Source organism: Myxocyprinus asiaticus, chromosome 44 (genome assembly GCF_019703515.2).
Source record: "Myxocyprinus asiaticus isolate MX2 ecotype Aquarium Trade chromosome 44, UBuf_Myxa_2, whole genome shotgun sequence".
In the NCBI taxonomy this organism is placed as follows: Eukaryota; Metazoa; Chordata; class Actinopteri; order Cypriniformes; family Catostomidae; genus Myxocyprinus; species Myxocyprinus asiaticus.
This window is the reverse complement of record NC_059387.1, coordinates 19,648,461-19,668,698: the sequence shown is the minus strand read 5'-3', so window position 1 is coordinate 19,668,698 and position 20,238 is coordinate 19,648,461. Positions and strand designations below refer to the sequence as shown.

General features: G+C 36.5%; 1 pseudogene; it reads right to left on the bottom strand.

Annotated features, from left to right (window-relative positions):
* LOC127434514 (thiamin pyrophosphokinase 1-like) overlaps positions 1-20,238 on the bottom strand; it is a 133,647-nt pseudogene that overhangs the window by 57,450 nt on the left and 55,959 nt on the right.

Below are 20,238 nucleotides of genomic sequence, written 5' to 3'. Positions count from 1 at the left end.
ATTTCACTCCCTGTCAGCTCCTGTTTGCTCAGGGAGATTAAAAAATGAGTAATCAATGTGGATGCATGTAATTAGGCAAGGCCAGAGGTCTGCCAAACATATGAAATGCATTCTGTCTCTCCATCAACAGGACTTGTGGGAATACACAATCACTGCTCAAAGCAAATTAGCTTCTGCTCACAAATGAGCACAAAACAACAGCAAGATGCCACAATGAGCAGCTTGGTTTACAAGTACCATTAGTCACACACTATAGTTTTGTAGAAGTCACTAGATGAGGGGTATTCAATTAAAGTTCCAAGAGGTTCGGTCTCTACATTTCCTTCCCAGCAAAGGTCTGGACAATAACTTACATGGTGTTAGTAGTCAGTATAGTTATGAAATGACATAAGGAATGCTCATTTTTTGAAATACTTGGCCTAATTATAAATTTCCAAGTTGGCAGCAATAGTACTTTGTAAAAGAAGAAAAAATAAAATCATAAAGTCAAAACAGACTCTTTAAAACTGGGCAAGGATTAGGAAATTGGGGCTACAGGGACAAAACCAGAGTAGTGGGGTTTGGGGGATCTACCAAACGAGTAAAATATGTCATCAATCGAGAGCACTTTATTATAAATATTAAAAGATAAAATCAACGGTTCATTTAGAAGCTGAATGAAAACAGTCCAGTATTTGTGTTTGAATATTTTTAGATACTCAAGGGGATATGAAGCCTAATGACTATTGAGGAAATATACTGTTTGGGGGTCCAGGGGTATCCCCTGAGTGAACATTTTGAAAATGTAAAAGTCTAAATGGTCCATTTTTATATTTTCCTCAAAATGAAAATCTACCAACAACAAACAATGTACAGCACAATAGTGAAGCTTACAAATAATTTTAGCTAATGTTAGAGTAGGCCTATAAATGGTCGGACTATCAAATAATGGAAAGGTTCTCATGAGAACTCTATATTCAACTAGTAATATAAAATTTTTGGTTGTTTTTCCTTGCAATTTATGCTAGAGATGATCTTTGATTAATTGTCAAAAAAATAATCTGTCTGTGAAAGGCTTGAAACATGCTGATTAGTGATTAATAAAGCAAATTTTAGACAGAAAAAAATTATAGTTTAAAGGCGTATAAATGCCAGTATCCATCTATATTGCTACTCACTGTATTTCTCTGCTATGGTCTACTGTCGTTAAAATAACTACATCTGCAACTCTGTGCACAGCGCGCGAAAGGGTATAAATGAAGCGTGTTCTGTAAAAGAGAAAAATATTAGAGGATACAGGGCTAAAAGATCAGTGCTATCTGTGCCCGAGCACTTGCTCTGTACACAGCTCCGTTGTTTTGTTATGCTGATCACTTTAAGTATAGAAACGGGGAGATGGGGTCTGCAAATTGGTCACTGCTGCACTAGATGTCAACAATTTTCAATGAATTCCCTTAAGGGATAACTCACCCTCATGTTATTCTAAACACGTGTGCCTTTCATTGTTATGTGGAATACTAACAGATAATTTTTCATTAATATCCCGGTCCATCCTGTCAATACCAAAGCAGTTGATAGTGACTCACTTTAAAGCTTAAATAAAGGAGCTGAAAGTATCAGAAAAGTAGTCCATCTAGCTTGTACGCCATTTTCCAAGTCTTCTGAAGCCATCCGATTTAGAAATGTAAGTAATCTTTAAAATATTTTGAAAAATTTGCTACAAGTAACTTGTATTCACACGAGAACTTGCACTGTTTAGTTCACGTAAGCCACTGTGAATGAGCTTTTCTCATAGCGCTCATGATCATACAAGGGAAGTCAAGATTTTCACAGAAAAATACCTTGAATTTCAGATTGTTTCTCACCAAAACCTATTGCATGCCTTCAGAAGACTTGGAATAAGACGCATGAGTCGAATGGACCACTTTTGGGTCCTTTTTTAAGCTTTAAAGTGACTCACTATCAACTGCCATTGGATTGGGAAAGATGCAAAGATTGAGCGGGATGTTAAAAATTATAAAAAATTCTCCTTTTGTGTTCTGCAAAAGAGAGAAAGTCATGCAGGTTTTGAATGACACGAGGGTAAATGATGACAGAATTTTCATTTTTAGACCATTTTATGTAAGGTGAATTCAGAAGATACTGTTTCTATTAATATTTATCTCCAAACATGCAATATTGTGCTTGCTACTGCTCAGAACCGATTAATTTCCAAGTGTAGATATTACCTAACAACAACGCATATGGCTAACTGTCTGCATAAGTCTTCTTTCCTCTATTCTGCCAGCTTTGAGTAGAATCTACAAATGACAACAAAAACGTAAGGAGTACAGCAATGACAGATACAAGAGAATTGATGGATGTGACATGGAACAGAGCCTGTTGTATATGTGCATTCAAAATACATAGTTTATTTTTTTGGAACGTCCTTTGAGGTGTCTTTGGCAGTGTTGCTGCCAGCTGATAAACTCAAAACAACAAGCTTCTGATAATTTCAGTCAACACATTCATTGCTGGCAGTGTTCTGAGCAGACATTAGCTCCTTACGAAGGCTTTCTCACTCCCTTAAATATGCCTGCTATTACAATAAGCCAGCTGTTCTGGAAAGGGAGTTCAGTGTATTGTATGTGGCTCAAAATACAATATATGGCCAAAAGTTTGTGGACACCCTCTTCTAATTAACGAATTTGGTTACTCCAGTAAATCCAGTAAAGAAAAATATTAATGTTTCTTTATGTAATGGCTTGGGTTTGTGTGCTTCCAAATTTGTGGCAACTGTTTGGGGATAGCCCTTTTCTGTTCCAGCATGACAGTGCCCCTATGAACAAAGTGTGGTCCATAAAGAAATGGTTTACTGTGTCTGGTGTGGAAGAAATTGACTGGCCTGCACAAAGCCCAGACCTGAACCCCACTGATCACTTTTGGGGTGAACTGGAATAGCAACTGTAAGTCAGGCCCCATCGACCAACATCAGTTCCTGACCTCACTGATAGCCTTGTGTCTGAATGAGAGCAAATCCCTGCAGCCATGTTACTACATACAGTATAATGGAAAGCCATTCCAACAGAGTGGAAGCTGTTATTACAGCAAAGGGGGAAATTGATGCCTAAGATTTTGAAATCAAATGTTCATCAAGCACATATGGTGTCCACAAACTTTTGGCCATATAGTGTATATCTAATTTTATAATTTTATTGGCTTATGATTTTTGAAAATTATTATCATGATTTTTAATGAAAAAAATAAAAAATAATACAAATAAAAAATTTAACAAAGAATTGTTTTGTTTCTTTTAATAGGAACTTTTGCCAATTGCATCAGAATCTTATTAACTTAATTAACTGGGCAAATACAAAATGCTGTTTTAATATTTATTTGTCTTGATTAACTTTTAAATGGTTTAATGTATTACCTTCTACTTAAATTCTGTTTATATAAGACACTTTATTTTACAGTGTTCAAGGGACATGTTACCATAATGAACTATTATATTATACTAATAACAATTACAATGTATTTTTGACAAGTCGCTCCACATCATAATTGAACAATACATGCTGTATATATAATTCATTAGTTTTAATCAGTATTCATGTAATTACTGTACATAGTAAAATGAACGCTGTAAATAAAGTGATCTTCTGTTTTCTTTAAACTGTGATGCAGAGGAAATAAATTGTCACAGAGAAAGTGTGTAGCATGTTTTGAGATTACAAGATACAAGCATTATTGTGACATCTAGTGAAGTAAAAACCTGTCTAGAAAAAGTGTTTTACTGTTACTGTATGATGACTGACTGATACAGTAATGTTATTTTGATAGTGTCTCAACACCTGTATTTGTGACTCTGAAAGAATGAACCAAACTAAAACAAGCATGTGTTACAACCAATCACTCAATTGTGATTTTAGTGCTTGCAGAACCTGATAGTTTTTAGATGGTTTAGAAAGCAGAGGGGGACCCAAACAAAAGAAAACAATTTTGAAAGGGATAGAAGTGCCCAATTTAAAGGCCTGGAGATGAATCTTGCCCGTCAGGGACTGACAAAAGGTGATGGATTAGGAGTTAAGTCATCTAAAAGCACTCTGGCGAGAGGGATACTTGTGGGCTCTGCTTCAGGTCCTGGAGTTCTGAGAGTGAACAAGCAGGTGAAATGACACCAGAACTTTGACATCGCCAGATCCATCTTTGTTCTCCAAGTCAATACTGAGAGGGGGTTTTCACCAGGGCATTTTCTCAAAGAAGGCAAGAGAGGCAGTGCCACCTCAAAAAATGTAGATGACAAAACAAAACAAACAAAAGATCAAATAGTGTGTAAAGCACTCTTTTTATTTTTAAAGAAACAGTTCACCAGTGCAAGAGGTTTCAGATAGAGGCAGCACCTTATTTGCCTTACTCGAACTTGTTGCGTTCTCATCGAGTTCCTGTAAGCATAGCATGAATATGAGGGGGGTACAGGGAAGAGTCACATGAGAGGAGACAATGCCTTCACGTTGCTGTGACTGGCTGATCACCTTGTCATTCTGTAAATGTGATATGTTTGCAATTGGTCTGCATATCAGGCTGAATTAATCAAAGTGGTGGAAATTTAAGGGCTAATTATATAGTAAGCAACACTCCCCATCAAACATCTCCACTTTTGCTCAAGTCAGAATCAAAATGAACTTGAAATGACTTTAAACATGAAATGATCTCTGATTGAACCAGGTTTTAGTGAGCACTCAGCACAGTCTCATGTCCATCATACACCTGCACATTTTACTGAGGTTTTGTTGACTAATTGTCCGCAAACAATGTGATTATTTAAAATCATAGCTATATAAGAGTTAGCAATAACATAAAAAATAAGTGAAACATGAATGTTACTGTATTATTATGGTTATTAATTTGAAATGATAAAATATCACTAAATTATATTTAAACATGCATAAACTTGATGGGACTTTGATGTTTTAATAAACAGCATGTTAATATAAACATATAAAAACATTATAGCATTGATTTCTTGTTGATAGCATAAGGTAAATGTTATTCCATATGCCTTTAACCGAGAAACTATGTAAACATCATATGGAAATGTACATGAATTTACATTTGTCTAAAACAAACCCAGAGAGAGGACTTTGCCTCTTAATTTCAGAAGTCCACCACACTGGTTCTTACCTCTCACGACAACCCTCCGTGAGCCGGTACAGATGATTGGCTCCACCGTCTGCACATGCCCAGATCTGGGCTTAAACGAAACAACAACAAACAAACAAACAAACAAACAAACAAACAAACAAAAAAAAAAAAACAGATCTGTGAGGATCCACTTCAACTGTTTAAAACAAACAGCATGTTCCTACTCTTTTAATCTTGAGGTGCTTAAAAGAACCACCCTTGACTGGTTTAATTCCAACACAGATCTTGAAGCAAAAATGACTGAAGAGATAAATAACATTGAAATCATATTATATGGCTGTACGTTTGAAGCCATTTGAGAGCCCATCTCGGTAACTGCTGACATGCTGAAATGAAAACAAATAGATTATTTTAGATCATAGCCAGGCTGACAGTAATGGTTCCCTTGTGCCTTTTGCAAAAGCACTTATCATTTCAAGATGAAGGTCAGCCTGTCCTGTCAGGATCATCATCAATTCTGATAAGCATGGCGAGCCTTTCAAGGTAGAGCCTGTTGGAAAGCTAAATCCAGTAAATAGGCCACTGGTTTCGAAGAGATGACAGCCAAATCTACATAATAACACTTGATCTGCAGTGTGCATGATATCACATATGCATACTACATTATGTCATGACAGCTTAGTTATTGACAATGAAAAATACAGATCAGTTTGTAAAAAATCTAAAACTACTGCATTCTAAATTTGACAAAATCAGATTTTTATACAAGAGTACAATAAACATAGCACTATATTTGTAACTGTATGTACAATGCATTATAATGGTATCCTAATGCATTATAATACACCTTATAATCAGTTTTATGCTCTTGCGTTTAATTGTAACCACAGTTATAATGTATGACACGTCTGACACAGCTTTCTAGAAAATGTATTAAATTTGGTCAATCATGGCATTCTGCATTTAAGAAAATGGTGAAATTAAGTATTTTTTTTGTATTTGTTTTTGTGCAAACAGGTGGAGACTAGTTAGTATTTAATGTTAGTTATGTTGAGATTTAGTGTAGTTTCTGTAATGTTGGAATTTTGGTGGTTACCACTGTGGTGAAAAGTGGAGCTTGAGCATAGGTTGAGAAGGACAATAACTTAACTTGTATATTGCTTCGTACAATAAGCAATTTCTATGTTACTCACAGCAGAGTGGTAAAAATCAACTTTGTTTTGAATCAAGCCAATGCCATACATTTACCAAACATACATATGTAAACTGTTTCTAATGAATCATTCACTGAAAGAATAAATTGGACCTTATGTAAATTCAAGGTTCTGATGCTGGCATACAGGACAGTCACTGGGTCTGCACTTGTCTACCTAAAACCATTCCTCCAGGGCTACATTCCCACCAGAAGGTTGCGGCCTGCAAATGAGAGGTGCCTTGTGGAACCAACACAAAGAGGCACTGTAACAGGATTAGGATTGGCAAGGAAGAGGCGGGAACTGGCTGAACAGTCAAAATAATGTTTAATTAAAACTTAAGAAGACACAAACATAAACACACATGGCAGCTGCGTGTGGCTCTCTCTCTCGAACTGCCACAACTGCATTTATCACTCTCCTCGGCTGATTAGCCTGATTGGGGACCGGGCGTGCGTAGTCACGGCCCGGCCCCACCCTCCTCCTCATCAAAGGCACCAAATCACTTTCCCGCACTTTCGGCTTCACTGTACCTTAATGGTGGAATGACCTTCCCAACACCATCTGTGAAGCAGAAACCCTCTCTGTCTTCAAGAAACGGTTAAAGACCCAACTTCAAAAAATAAATAAATAAAAATTATAATAATAATTTTTGCACTCTAATCTCTGTCTTTGCTAGTACTTTTTTGATACAAGTGAATATTTCTATTGGATAAAATATCATCTTTGGATAAAAGTGTCTGCTAAATGAAAAATTTTAAATGCTCATTATCAAGTAAGACAAACATATGAAACACACTAACGAATCCAAATGGTTTCCATTTCTTCAAAGAGCTTTTGTCCAGTTTACTTGAATTTCTTTAGTTCATACAACTGAACTGTGGCTTATCAGAACTACTAAACCCTGACACTGCTTTTTAAGTAAATCTAACAGTTTATTGTTTTAGTAAATTTTCAACATATACAGTGTAGATTTGTGCTAGGTTTTTTTTACATTGCTTGCATGATTTCTTGTGTTGTTTCTTGTATCACTTTTAAAACATCTGTTTCTTCTTACATAAAATTATTTGAACTTAAATCTAAATTTAATTTAGTAATACCCGCATACAATAAGTGGGATAATGTACAGTCAGTGAGTTATTTTCTTAAAATACACCACTTTTGGTTTATAGAAGTCTACTTCGATGTCCATCGTCCTGATCACTGTCAGGGTTTATTTTGCAATAATGACGGTCTGATATATCTTTATATATCGTCTCTTAGTTAAAATTCTTGCCTATTCATTGCTATACCTTTAAAGAGTATAATGCATATTCATATATATGGCATATATTATCTGTTTTAATGCATTATACTCTTCAAAGGTATACCATGAATCGTTCAGTATTTTCACAATGTGTTCAAGGCATTATGAGTAAATTTATAATACATTACACATAGAAGCTTCAAGTAAAGTATTATCCATAATTTAGTTTGCTAATTCAGTGCAAGCTGACAAATCTGGGAAATATGTCACACCATATGCTCAGGTAGAAATGTAGTAAAAAAAAATAAATAAAAAAAAAAAAAAAAAAAAAAAACATCTAAAAAGTGATAATAAAATGATAATCCACACACTTTGAAGTCTGATATGAGCAGAGGTTCAGAGGAAGTGCTCTTATCTTTTTGTAACTGAAGAATGAATGCACAGATCTCTTGACAATAGCAAGAGGTAACAAACATGAAATTCAAACATTGTGCATTTATTTATTTTTTTTGCTAAATGCATTAGTTATTTTCAACCAGGTGCTATGGGTGTGACTGCTTTCCTTTGAAGAGTTTTCTCTTTCCATTAATCACCAGTAGGTTGGTTATAAGCCTGCAATCCTATTATTTAAAAATCACACAATGGGACCACATAAACAAACAGAGGTGACTTTTATGTCTATGTTTTTTTTTTTTTTTTTTTAAATGCCTTCTGTGGAAAAGGGAAGGAACAATTTCATGTCTGCATGAAACACAGATGATTTCCTGGGACAATTGGTCCTGGGCTCTCAGGTATTATGTCTGTGAGAGTGAGGAATTGTCACAAAGATAATGCCAAGACAAACATAATCTTGTCAGCACAGTTGGTTTATGGCCAAAAAACAAGGGAATAGTATTGCATCATATGCCTCATGAATAATGGAAAGTGCTTGCACGACACGGTTGAAATCCTAATGGACACATGTTAGCCTCGGGTTTATTGTTAAAAATAACGTCTTCTTTCAGGTGCCAAGCACAAGAAGGAGCCAGGAAAGAATTTTAAAGTGTGACATTTTAAAACAAGTAAACAACAGTGCAGATTAATTGCTACAGCTTTGCACACTTGGTGACAGAGAGGAGGGGATGGAGGTGTTTGAAGAGCACAAGAACAGCATTCACTTCCCATGTATGTCACCTTCAATGAATCAATTAGAATATTCACTCTTGAAAACATGTTATAATACATTTAATTCCTGCTTGCAATGGTTGTCTTGCTCTAGAAGACACTTACAAAGACATATATGCCACCTTTGCCATCTCCTCTCCCACTTGTCTAGACTTCTAAACAATGGATGTGTCTCAATCAGCTCCCTATATCTGAATCAATACATCGTGGACATGAATTTGGGCACTGGCAAGGGTGTTCATCCACCAAACATTGGGACACTTATGACTCAATCACCTGCAACACCATTAAAACACAGCTGGTATTAAATCAACAACATCGCTGTATAAATGACCCTGTAGCTCATTTTCATTGTAGATATTCAAATATACAGTGTATTATAAAAGATAAATTACATAAAAGAAATAAGAATATAATTAAGTGTATTTTTAACCTTCTTCTAACAACTATAATATTTAAAAGACATTCCAAACATCATCTCTTTTAAAGAGAAAATAAGGCTTTGACTTCAGGGTTTCACACTTGTGTTCGTCTTTTAATGACTTGAGAGACTTAGAAGGGAAGGTAAGAGAACATAGTGAGGTTTTTAAGGTGAATTCTGGAAATTTTAGGAAGCGAATCAGTGCACTGATTACTGAACTAGGGAGAAAAACTTAAACTAAAAAAACCTTTTCACAACTCCAAAACTAATTAAAACAAAACAAATGACCAATATATGACAAATGTTTTTGATACACAAATAAAATCTGAAAATTTTACAATCCACCTTCATTTTACATGAAAATGCCACTAGATAGAAGTAACAAGACCACCCTGAGAAATTTAATGACATTAAACATATTTCAGTAATTCCAGTAAACGCTTTAGCAGCCTAAACAGAAACTAGAAAACACTGAAAAAACAAAAACTAAGCTAAAAACCAATTAACACGACCAGACAAAGAGTGAAAATTTACAAAAACTGAACTTAACTGGAATGACAAATTAAATAGAAAAAATCAAAAACTATTACAACCCTGATTGAGACACACCCAATGTCTTAGGTAAGATTATACACTTAGGTAAGACTTCTAACTCAAAGTAGCAGTTGTTAACACTGGGTCTTGTGTGGACTAGTTGTGGATCACATGACTTCAGTTGCATTTGTTGTATACATGGCGATAACAGGAGGAAAGTTCCTCTGTCCAAAAACTGTGTCCCAGTGTGCTGCCCTGCAATTGCAAAATGGAGTAACTATGCCAACAACACTTAAACTGAGAAAAATGGCTGTTTTTTTTGTGGATTTTGTAGTTACTTCAGTTTCTTAGACTGATCTCACAATGAAGTCCGGGACAGTTTGATGACTTTTCTTCAGCTAAACTCTGTCTGTGCTTATTAAAATTCAAAGCACTACCCCCAGTAGCTGAAGCAGGAAGTGTTTTAGAAAGTAAAAAAATGTGTGAGCTCCAGTGTCTTGGTGAAATGCCCACAGAGGGGCACCTAAAGTGAGTTATAAAGCTAGTTGAATTTAGCTGTGAATGATGTCATACAACTCTACCCCCAAACCCCAACCCTAAACATCAGTGGAGTAAATATGCATTCTTAAAGGAAAAATGGTAACACTAAATTGCATTTTAAATTTTTATGCAAACATGATCCCTTCCTGGCTTCAATGTGAAACAAGAACCCATGTCTTCCACGCTGCTGACGCAATGCGCTGTTAGTCGAGTCACAGGAGAAGGTGAAAACTCGAAGAACAAACTTGAACCAATGCAAAAATATCTGATGGGAGATGCCGCTTGTCAGCAACTCTGGGGAGGTCATCATGTACTGGAACATTCGGAAGCAACATGTTCACGTGTGATCACGTTTAATTTTCGCACACTGTTTTCTCTCAATTTTAGCATAGTTGAGCCAAACCCGCATGTTACCAGACAGATCATAATCTAAAAGACCTGTTCTAGATGGGAACTTATAGATTTTGACTTCAGTTGCCTTGATGAAGCATCCTCAGATTATTACTGATCCTCCACCAAATTTCACAGTGAGTGCGAGACACTGTGGCTTGAAGGCCTCTCCAGGTCTCCGTCTAACCATTAGATGACCAGGTGGAAGATCTGTGATGATCTGGGGGTGCTTCAGCAAGGCTGGAATCGGGCAGATTCATCTTTGTGAAGGACGCATGAATCAAGCCACGTACAAGGTTATCCTGGAAGAAAACTTGCTTCCTTCTGCTCTGACAATGTTCCCCAACTCTGAGGATTATTTTTTCCAGCAGGACAATGCTCCATGCCACACAGCCAGGTCAATCAAGGTGTGGATGGAGGACCACCGGATCAAGACCCTGTCATGGCCAGCCCAATCTCCGGACCTGAACCCCATTGAAAACCTCTGGAATGTGGTCAAGAGAAAGATGGATGGCCACAGGCCATCAAACAAGGCTGAGTTGCTATAATTTTTGCGCCAGGAGTCACATAAATTCACCCAACAGCAATATGGAAGACTGGTAGAGAGCATGCCAAGACGCATGAAAGCTGTGATTGAAAATCAGGGTTATTCCACCAAATATTGATTTCTGAACTCTTCCTAAGTTAAAACAATAGTATTGTGTTGTTTAACAATGAATATGAATTTGTTTTCTTTGCATTATTCGAAGTCTGAAAACACAGCATCTTTTTTGTTATTTTGACCAGTTTTCATTTTCTGCAAATAAATGCTCTACAGGACAATATTTTTATTTGGAATTTGGGAGAAATGTTGTCAGTAATTTATAGAATAAAACAAAAATGTTCATTTTACTCAAACACATACATATACTGTAAATAGTAAATCCAGAGAAACTGATAATTTTGCAGTGGGCTCTAAATTTTTTCCAGAGCTGTAATGTTAAAGAGGTGTGTGAACTTGCAAAAACAATGTCAGACACTGTAATATGCTCTGGCCACCTCCCTGCTCATCGAGGTGATGAGCTTTATAGTACATTAGTGTCACTGAATGACTGGATGTCTGATTGGTGTCTGAAGAATAGCATAGGATTCATAGACAATTGGAAGAGTTCCTTCCTCCAGGGAAGTAGTAATTTGGCTCATAGTCTTAAGATAGTGATAGTATTTGACTAAATGGGTCCCAGGTCAGGAAGTAGACAAACTGGCTAATCCGAACGTTTGCTAGCTGCCTTGAAATGTTGCACAGGTCACATAAACTACATCACATAGAGACTGTATCACCTAGATATCACATAGAGACTGTGTCTGTTTCCCGAACTACCAAACACAAACCCCTCACTAAATCATTTAGAAAAAATTGATTAAGGTAAAACATAAAAAAAAAAAAAAGAAGATAAACATCATATAAATGTAGGGCTACTAAATATTAGATCTCTTTCATAGATTGGATGCACTCCGTTTGACTTAAACCTGGCTTAAATCGGATGAATATATTAGTATAAATATATTATATTAGTCTACTCCCACAGGTTATTGTTATAAACATGAGCCTCATCTGAAGGGACAAGGAGGAGGTGTTGCTGTAATTTACAGTGAAGTTTTTGGTGTTACTCAGAGGATAGGATATAAGTTTAAGTTTTTTGAACTAATAATGCTTAATGTGACACTGTCAGATACGAATAAAAAATCTCTGTCGTCCTTTGCACTTGCTACAGTATATAGATCACCTGGGCAGGTGCTATCAGATCTAGTAGTTACTGTGGATAGAGCTTTAATTGGTGACTTCAACATTCACATAGTTGGAAATTAGAAATAATAATAATAACACTTTATTATAATAATGACACATTATTAGCATTTATCGATATTCTCAACTCTCTTTGAGTCAGACAAAATTTGACAGTACCAATTTATCGCCATAATCATATGTTTTAATCCTGTCATATGGATTTGATATTGATGCTATAGTATTCCTGCCTCAGAGCGATGACATCTCAGATCATTACCTTGTCTCTTGTATGCTGCGATCAGCTAATGTTACTCAATCTACACCACGCTATCTTTCAGGTAGAACTATTCTTTCGACCACTAAAGATGCAACTCTCCCGTTTATGTCAAAAATACTAGAAAATATAGTGTCCTATGATAGTGAACTATGTTCATTTTTACAGAGAAATAGTATATATGAACAATTTCAGTCAGGATTTAGGCCCCATCACAGTACAGAGACTGCACTTATCAGAGTTACAAATGACTTGCTCTTATCATCTGATCGCGGCTGAATTTCACTTCTAGTGCTTTTAGATCTTAGTGCTGCCTTCAACATCATAGATCATGACATTCTCTTGAATAGGCTTGAATTATGTGGGCATTTGTGGATTGCATTAGCATGGTTAAATTGGTTAGGAATAAAGCCTCGACTGAACCAGATACTCCGTTGCAGCACAATAGTAATGACTTCATGAATTTCTTTACTGATTCTGAATTATGTAATCATCTGTCAAAGTTCCGCAGAAAACAGTGTCTCAATTTTCCTCACAAGCAACTTCAATCCTTCGCTGTCACAGGTCACGAAGAGCTAACAAATCTTATTGAAACATCAAAAGCTACAACATGTATGTTAGATCCAATGCCAACTATGCTCTTAAAAGAGGTATTCTCTGTAATCTCAGAACCTCTTCTTAATAATATTTACTCCACGATATCCTTAGGACATGTCCCAAGAAACCTTAGAATGGCAGTTATCAAACCACATATTAAGAAGCCACAGCTTGATCCTGGAGAATTTGCTAATTATAGACCAATTGCAACTCTCTCGTTTATGTCGAAAATACTAGAAAAGATAGTGTCCTATGATAGTGAACTATGTTCATTTTAACAGAGAAATAGTATATATGAACAATTTCAGTCAGGATTTAGGCTCCATCACAGTACAGAGACTGCAATTATCAGAGTTACAAATGACTTGCTCTTGTCATCTGATCGCGGCTGAATTTCACTTCTAGTGCTTTTAGATCTTAGTGGTGCCTTCAACATCATAGATCATGACATTCTCTTGAATAGGCTTGAGAATTATGTTGGCATTTGTGGATTGCATTAGCATGGTTTAGGTACTATATAGCAGACTGCTACTACTTTTTCTGTGTAAACGAGGAACTGTCAAATCAAACAAAAGTTAAGTATGCAGTGCCACAGGGATCAGTTTTAGGGCCTCTGCTTTTCTCCTTATACAACCCCCATTCAGAAAAAGTTGGGACAGTATGAAAAATATAATAAAAACAAAAAGGAGTGATTTGTAAATTATATTCAACATTTGCTATTTTGAAAGCACTACAACAAAACATTATATGATGTTTTACCTTGTGAATTTCATTGTTTTTTTAATGTAATTTCAAATCAGATGATTGCAACACGTTCCAAAAAAGTTGAGACGGGGCAATTTAAGACTAATAACAATTTGACGAGTTAAAATAACAAGGCAATGTGAAACAGGAGATGTTAAACAGTTGAGGCAATTGTGTCATAATATATAAGGAACCTCCAAAAACAGCCTAGTCCTTCAAGAGCAAAGATCATTTGAGACTTCTCAATTTGCCAACAGATGCTTCAGCAAATAATCCAGCACTTTGAGAACAATGTTCCCCAAAGACAAATTGGAAGGATTTTGGGCATTTCTCTCTCTACAGTGTTCAATATAGTAAAAAGATTCAAGGAATATGGTAAAATCTTGGTGCGAAAAGGGCAAGACGAAAACCACATCTGAATGCGCGTGATCTCTGATCCCTCAGACATCACTGTCTTAAAAAAATGTCATTCATCTGTAATGGATATAATGAACATGGGCTTTGGATTACTTTAGTAAACCTTTGTTAGTCAACACTATTCCACAGATGCAACTTAATACTTTACTATGTAAAGCAGAAGTCCTACATCAGGGGTCGGCAACTTGTTTGACATGGAGCGCCATTTTTTATTTTCCTGCCGATGACCTCCCCAATTTTTTTTTTTCAAAGTTTGAGTCCAGTTTTCTGATTTTACTCATTTATTTTTCATTACAAATGATATTATCAGAATAACAGTTTGTGAAAAATGTGTGCAAAACCCGGAGTTTATGATATAATCATGATCCTGCATGTGAATATTCCCAGAGCATTTTTTGAATGTGCTTTAAAGTAAGTAAACCTGTCCTTTTGTACAAAATGAGTTAACACAGTTAATGTCACAAATTTGCTTATTTGATTACTGATCACAAAATTGTGTGGAATCTTATCATACATTTTTCAAAATCACATAGAGGGGTAATCACTATCATGCAAGCAACAGCAAGAGAGGAGCAGGCTATTTTATTTATATGACGTTTTTCGCACCTGCTTTCCAATCTACATCTTGATGTAATCTTTCCTCATGGTCATGCAGCGTGTTTTCATGAGCTGAATAGAAGACTAAACACTTATAAAGTGTGACGAGCCAGAAATATTACTAAGTTACGACACATGCTCTCTGTTGCTGATGCCAAAAAACTAATTCATGCGTTCATGACCTCAAGACTAGATTACTGTAATGCATTACTGGGAGGATGTCCTGCAAGTTCAATAAATAAACTTCAATTGGTTCAAAATGCAGCAGCCAGAGTGCTGACTAGAACAAAGAAATATGATCATATTAGCCCCATTTTATCATTGTTACCTTGGCTACCTGTTAAATTTTGTATTAATTAATTGTTAACTACATACAAAGCTTTGAATTGTCTATCTCCGCAGTACTTAAGTGACCTTCTACCATGCTATATTCTATCACGTTCATTACGATCGCAAAATTATGGCCTGTTAATAGTTCCTAGAATATCAAAATCCACAAAAGGAGGTAAATCTTTTTCCTATTTGGCTCCTAATCTTTGGAATAGTCTCCCTAACACTGTTCGGGACACAGACACACTCACTAAGTTTAAGTCTAGACTAAAGACTCATCTATTTAGCCAGGCATACACCTAATTTATCCTTCAACTCACAGTTAGGCTGCTTTAGTTAGGTCTGCTGGAACCAGAAACATTTATCATGATCTATAACTCTATATAAATGTAATGGCATCTATGCTAATATTATTCTATTCATATCCCAAGGTTACCAGAAAGGGCCAGATCCAGCTCTGTTCCTGCTTGGTGTTGGACTCCACTGCTACGTGTCTCTAAGTGATGACGACTAAATGAAGCCGGTGCCAGCCAGACATCACTTCAGTCTATTACGATGGACTTCAGGGGATGAACTGATGCCAACTCATAAGACATGGGATACTTCATATGCCACTGCCTGAACCTTGGATTTAGGATAGACCTCACTGAAATGACCTGCCGGTTGAACTGCAATGCACCTCACTGATCTCTGCCTGCACCACCTTGGTCTAATGATGGACTACACTCTTAAAATGGAATGCATAGACTATCAATTAATTGCCAACAAATGCCTTCATTGGCCAACTAACAAAGGACAATGGATCTATGAGAACTTCTGCAGTTAATCCACACTGAACTTCAAAGACATTAGTCATTCATCTTACAGTTCATACAAAATCTTTGTTTAAACACTGGCCCTTAACACTTACTTAGTTTACTAATTTTAAAACATCTTGCACTGCACATAAATAACTAATATTGGTATTATATTCATGCTGTTTAGCCAGAGGGGAACTGGCCCCCACAGTGAACCTTATTTCTCCCAAGGTTATTTTTCTCCATTAACTAACATCTTATGGAGTTTTGTGTTCCTTGCCACAGTCGCTTTCGGGTTGCTCACCTGTGGTTCTAAATACAAAATTAATTAATTATTTATTTTTATACACAATTTACAGTCATATCTAATCAAACTACACGATGATGACTCTACAACCCCAATTCCGAAAAAGTTGGGACAGTAAGAAAAATGCTAATAAAAACAAAAGTGAATGATTTGTAAATGATATTCACCCTTTGCTATATTGAAAGCAATACAACTACACATTATATGATGTTTTACCTTGTGAATTTCATTTTTAAATTTTTTTTTTTTTAAATGTACAGTAATTTCAAATCAGATGATTGTAACACGCTCCATAAAAGTTGGGACAGTAGAGTGTTTACCACTGTGAAACATCACCATTTCTTCTAATAACACTTATCAAGCATTTGGGCACTGAAGACACTTAAGTTTGTTAAGTTTAGAAAGTGGAATTTTCCCCATTCATCCTTTATGTAGGTCTTTAGCTGCATAATTGTACGGGGTCTTCATTGCCGTATGGTGTGCTTCATAATGCACCACACATTCTCAATTGGAGACAGGTCAGGACTGCAGGCAGGCCAGTCTAGAACCCATACTCTCTGCTTACACAGCCATGTACTTGTAATCCGGGCAGTATGTGGTTTGAAGGTGTCCTGCTGGAAAATGCAGGGACGTCCCTGGAAAAGATGGTGCTGGATGGCAGTATATGTTGCTCCAAAATTTGTACATATCTGTCTGCATTCATGGTGTTCTCACAGGCGTGAGAGTTACCCATGCCATAGGCACTGACATACCCCTGGCCCATTCAGACACTGGCGTTTGGACCTGACGCTAATAACAGCTTAGATGGCCCTTTTCCTCTTTGGCCCGGATAACACGAAGGCTTTGTTTTTCAAAAACGTTTTGAAATATGGACTCCTCAGACCAAAAAGCTCAGTTCCTCTGTTCTACTTTCCATCTAAGATGAGACCAAGCCCAGAGAAGTCAGCAGCACTTCTGGACAGTGTTGATGTTGGGCTTCTGCTTTGCATAGTAAAATCTTAACTTGCATCTCTGGATGCAAGTTAAGCGAGGTGTTGACTAACAAAGGTTTACTAAAGTTATCCCAAGTTAGCCCATTTTAATGATATCCATTACAGATGAATGACGTTTTTTAAGACAGAGACGTCTGAGGTATCAGAGATCACGTGCTTTCAGAAATGGTTTTCGTCTTGCCCTTTATGCACTGAGATTTGACCAGATTCCTTGAATCTTTTAACTATATTGTTCACTGTAGAGGGTGAAATGCCCAAAATCCTTCCAATTTGTCTTTGGGGAGCATTGTTCTCAGAGTGCTGGATTATTTGCTCAAGCATCTGTTGGCAAACTGACAAGTCTTGAACGATCCTTGCTCTTGAAGGACTAGGCTGTTTTTGGAGGCTCCTTATACAGTATACAGTATTATAACACAATTGCCTCACCTGCTTAACATCTCCTGTTTCACATCGCCTTGTTATTTCAACTCATCAAATTGTTATTAGTCTTAAACTGCCCCTGTCTCAACTTTTTTGGAGCGTGTTGCATGACTGCAATCTGATTTTAAATTACTCTACATTTTCAAAAAAACATCATATAATGTGTAGTTGTATTAGCATTTTTCATACTGTCCCAACTTTTTCTAAATTGGGGTTGTAGGACTTTATAGATATCACAGTTTCATTTTCTGTTAATGCATGATTTTCTGTAAAGCTGCTTTGAAACAATGCGTGTTGTGAAAAGCGCTATACAAATAAAAATGACTTGACTTGACAAAAGATTAAGACATAAGACTTTACTTAGACTTAGTCTTGAAATACTTGAGATCTGACTTAGACACATGACAAAAGATTTCAGACTTGACTTGGAATCTGCATCAGAGACTTTAACTGAAATCAACCTCTGTATTTTTTGTCATTTGTATTTATCTGCAGTCTAAAGGATATTCTACTGTCAATTAATGATTGACTTGAGCTACTGAGTGTCTAATGAAATCATTAGGGCAAGTCTGTTGAAAATCTTTTATCAGGACTTTTATAATGGTACAAGGTTCATGCGTTTCTCTCTCTTTAATGACCCAGATAAGATATACTTACTAAGACATGCCTGCAAACTGCAAAAACATCTGCTCTTCAGTTCTGAAATAGTACCTCAAGATGGTGCGCTCATGCCAGACATTTATTAGTTACCAGACGGCTAAAGTGGTCTGGCAAAGACATCATCATTTATTATTGTGCCATTATACTGGAGTTTTCAATGCAGTCTTGAGAGCTGAATGAAAAGCTCTCTTGTAAAGATCCTATCAAAGTAAACAGTATGCTTCATCTCTAACCAGAAAACAGGGTGTAATTCATTGTAACAGTGAACACAAGCCAGGAACAAGACTTAAAAGCACAGGGCTGAATGCAAATGACTCATTATTTCGACACCAGGCAAATATATTAATATGAAGTCTTCAATAACATAAAGACTTAACCACATGAAGAGGGATAAAATTACATCTATGTCTGTCGATCTTGAAAACAGATGAAACTTAGATTGCTTTCAGTGCTTTCAATATCTAACCTGTTGGTTCAATCACAGTTGCAATTTATGTGATCTTCCATGAGAAACATTTGCTTTTCCTTGTCAACATGCTAAAGAGCTTTTTTTTTCAGATGCTAAACAAGATAGAGGGGTAAACAATAAACAAATCAACACCTAGTATTATTTCACAACCCAAAAATATACTTTGTGAGTCAGCACCAATTATCTACTTTTACATTTCGGTTATTCCTGCTGAATCTACAGCTATAAATGTGAATTTAATGTGATGAAAGAAAAAGAATGGGTACTGCGGAAGCCCTTTGCGCATTTATGATTGCATGAGAGAAGCATGTCACAATGGCTCATGCTGACAGTTAAGGCCAAAGTATACTTCGGTTTTCTGCGTTGCTAATTGCTCCATGCCCAGTATACATAACATGATGCAAATTTTGACATCAGCACAGTCCACTGTCAGATTTTATCGAAACGTGGATAGTCCTTGTATGTGTGCATTGTCGGTGTATACACCTGCTGTTGACTGTACTAAGAGTAACCCAAAGCAGCCGTAGTGTGCATGTGTTGTTAAAGTTGGTATTCGCTTGTGGTCAAAAGAGTATACTTTGAAAGACAATGCGGTTGACTGGGTACAATCCGATCTGGAATGAAAAAAATAATAATATCCGGGCCTTTAAAACAACACAAGTTCTTCTATAATGCACTCATGAAAGTGCAAAGAGAGCCATGGTGGAAGTCAAGATCTTTGTAAAATAACTTTTGGCTTTTATCTCCACCAAACAAGTGGCATGGACTACATTTGACACTTTTGGGTCCTTTTTTAAGCTATAAAACTATCCACTGCCATTGTACTGAAATAAGCTAATTTTTAAATTCCTCATTTTGTGTCCCACAGAAGAAAGTCATATGGGTTTGGAAAGACATTATGTAAATTATGACAGAATTTTCCTTTTTGGCTGAACTATATCTTTAAGTGTTGAGGTGAGGTCTGCAATAGTTAACAAGACACTTTCACTTTTCTGTGAGGCAGCATTACGAGGAGCGGTGATGCTAGAGGTGGTAAATCATTTGCTAATGCTCTTTAACTGAAGCCCTGGTGCTGTACAGATAACCTTGTAAATAAACACTTCATAATCCACCATTGGTGCTTCCTCTTCCTGTCACAAACTTTTGCTACTCGGTCTGTGTTTTATGACTTTGTTGCCACTGATTTAATGTCTCCTGGCAATGGAAGTGAAGTGAAGCCTTTGGCCTCTGTAAATCAAAGTGGGCCGAGTGGTCAAAGAGGAAAATGGGAAGGTT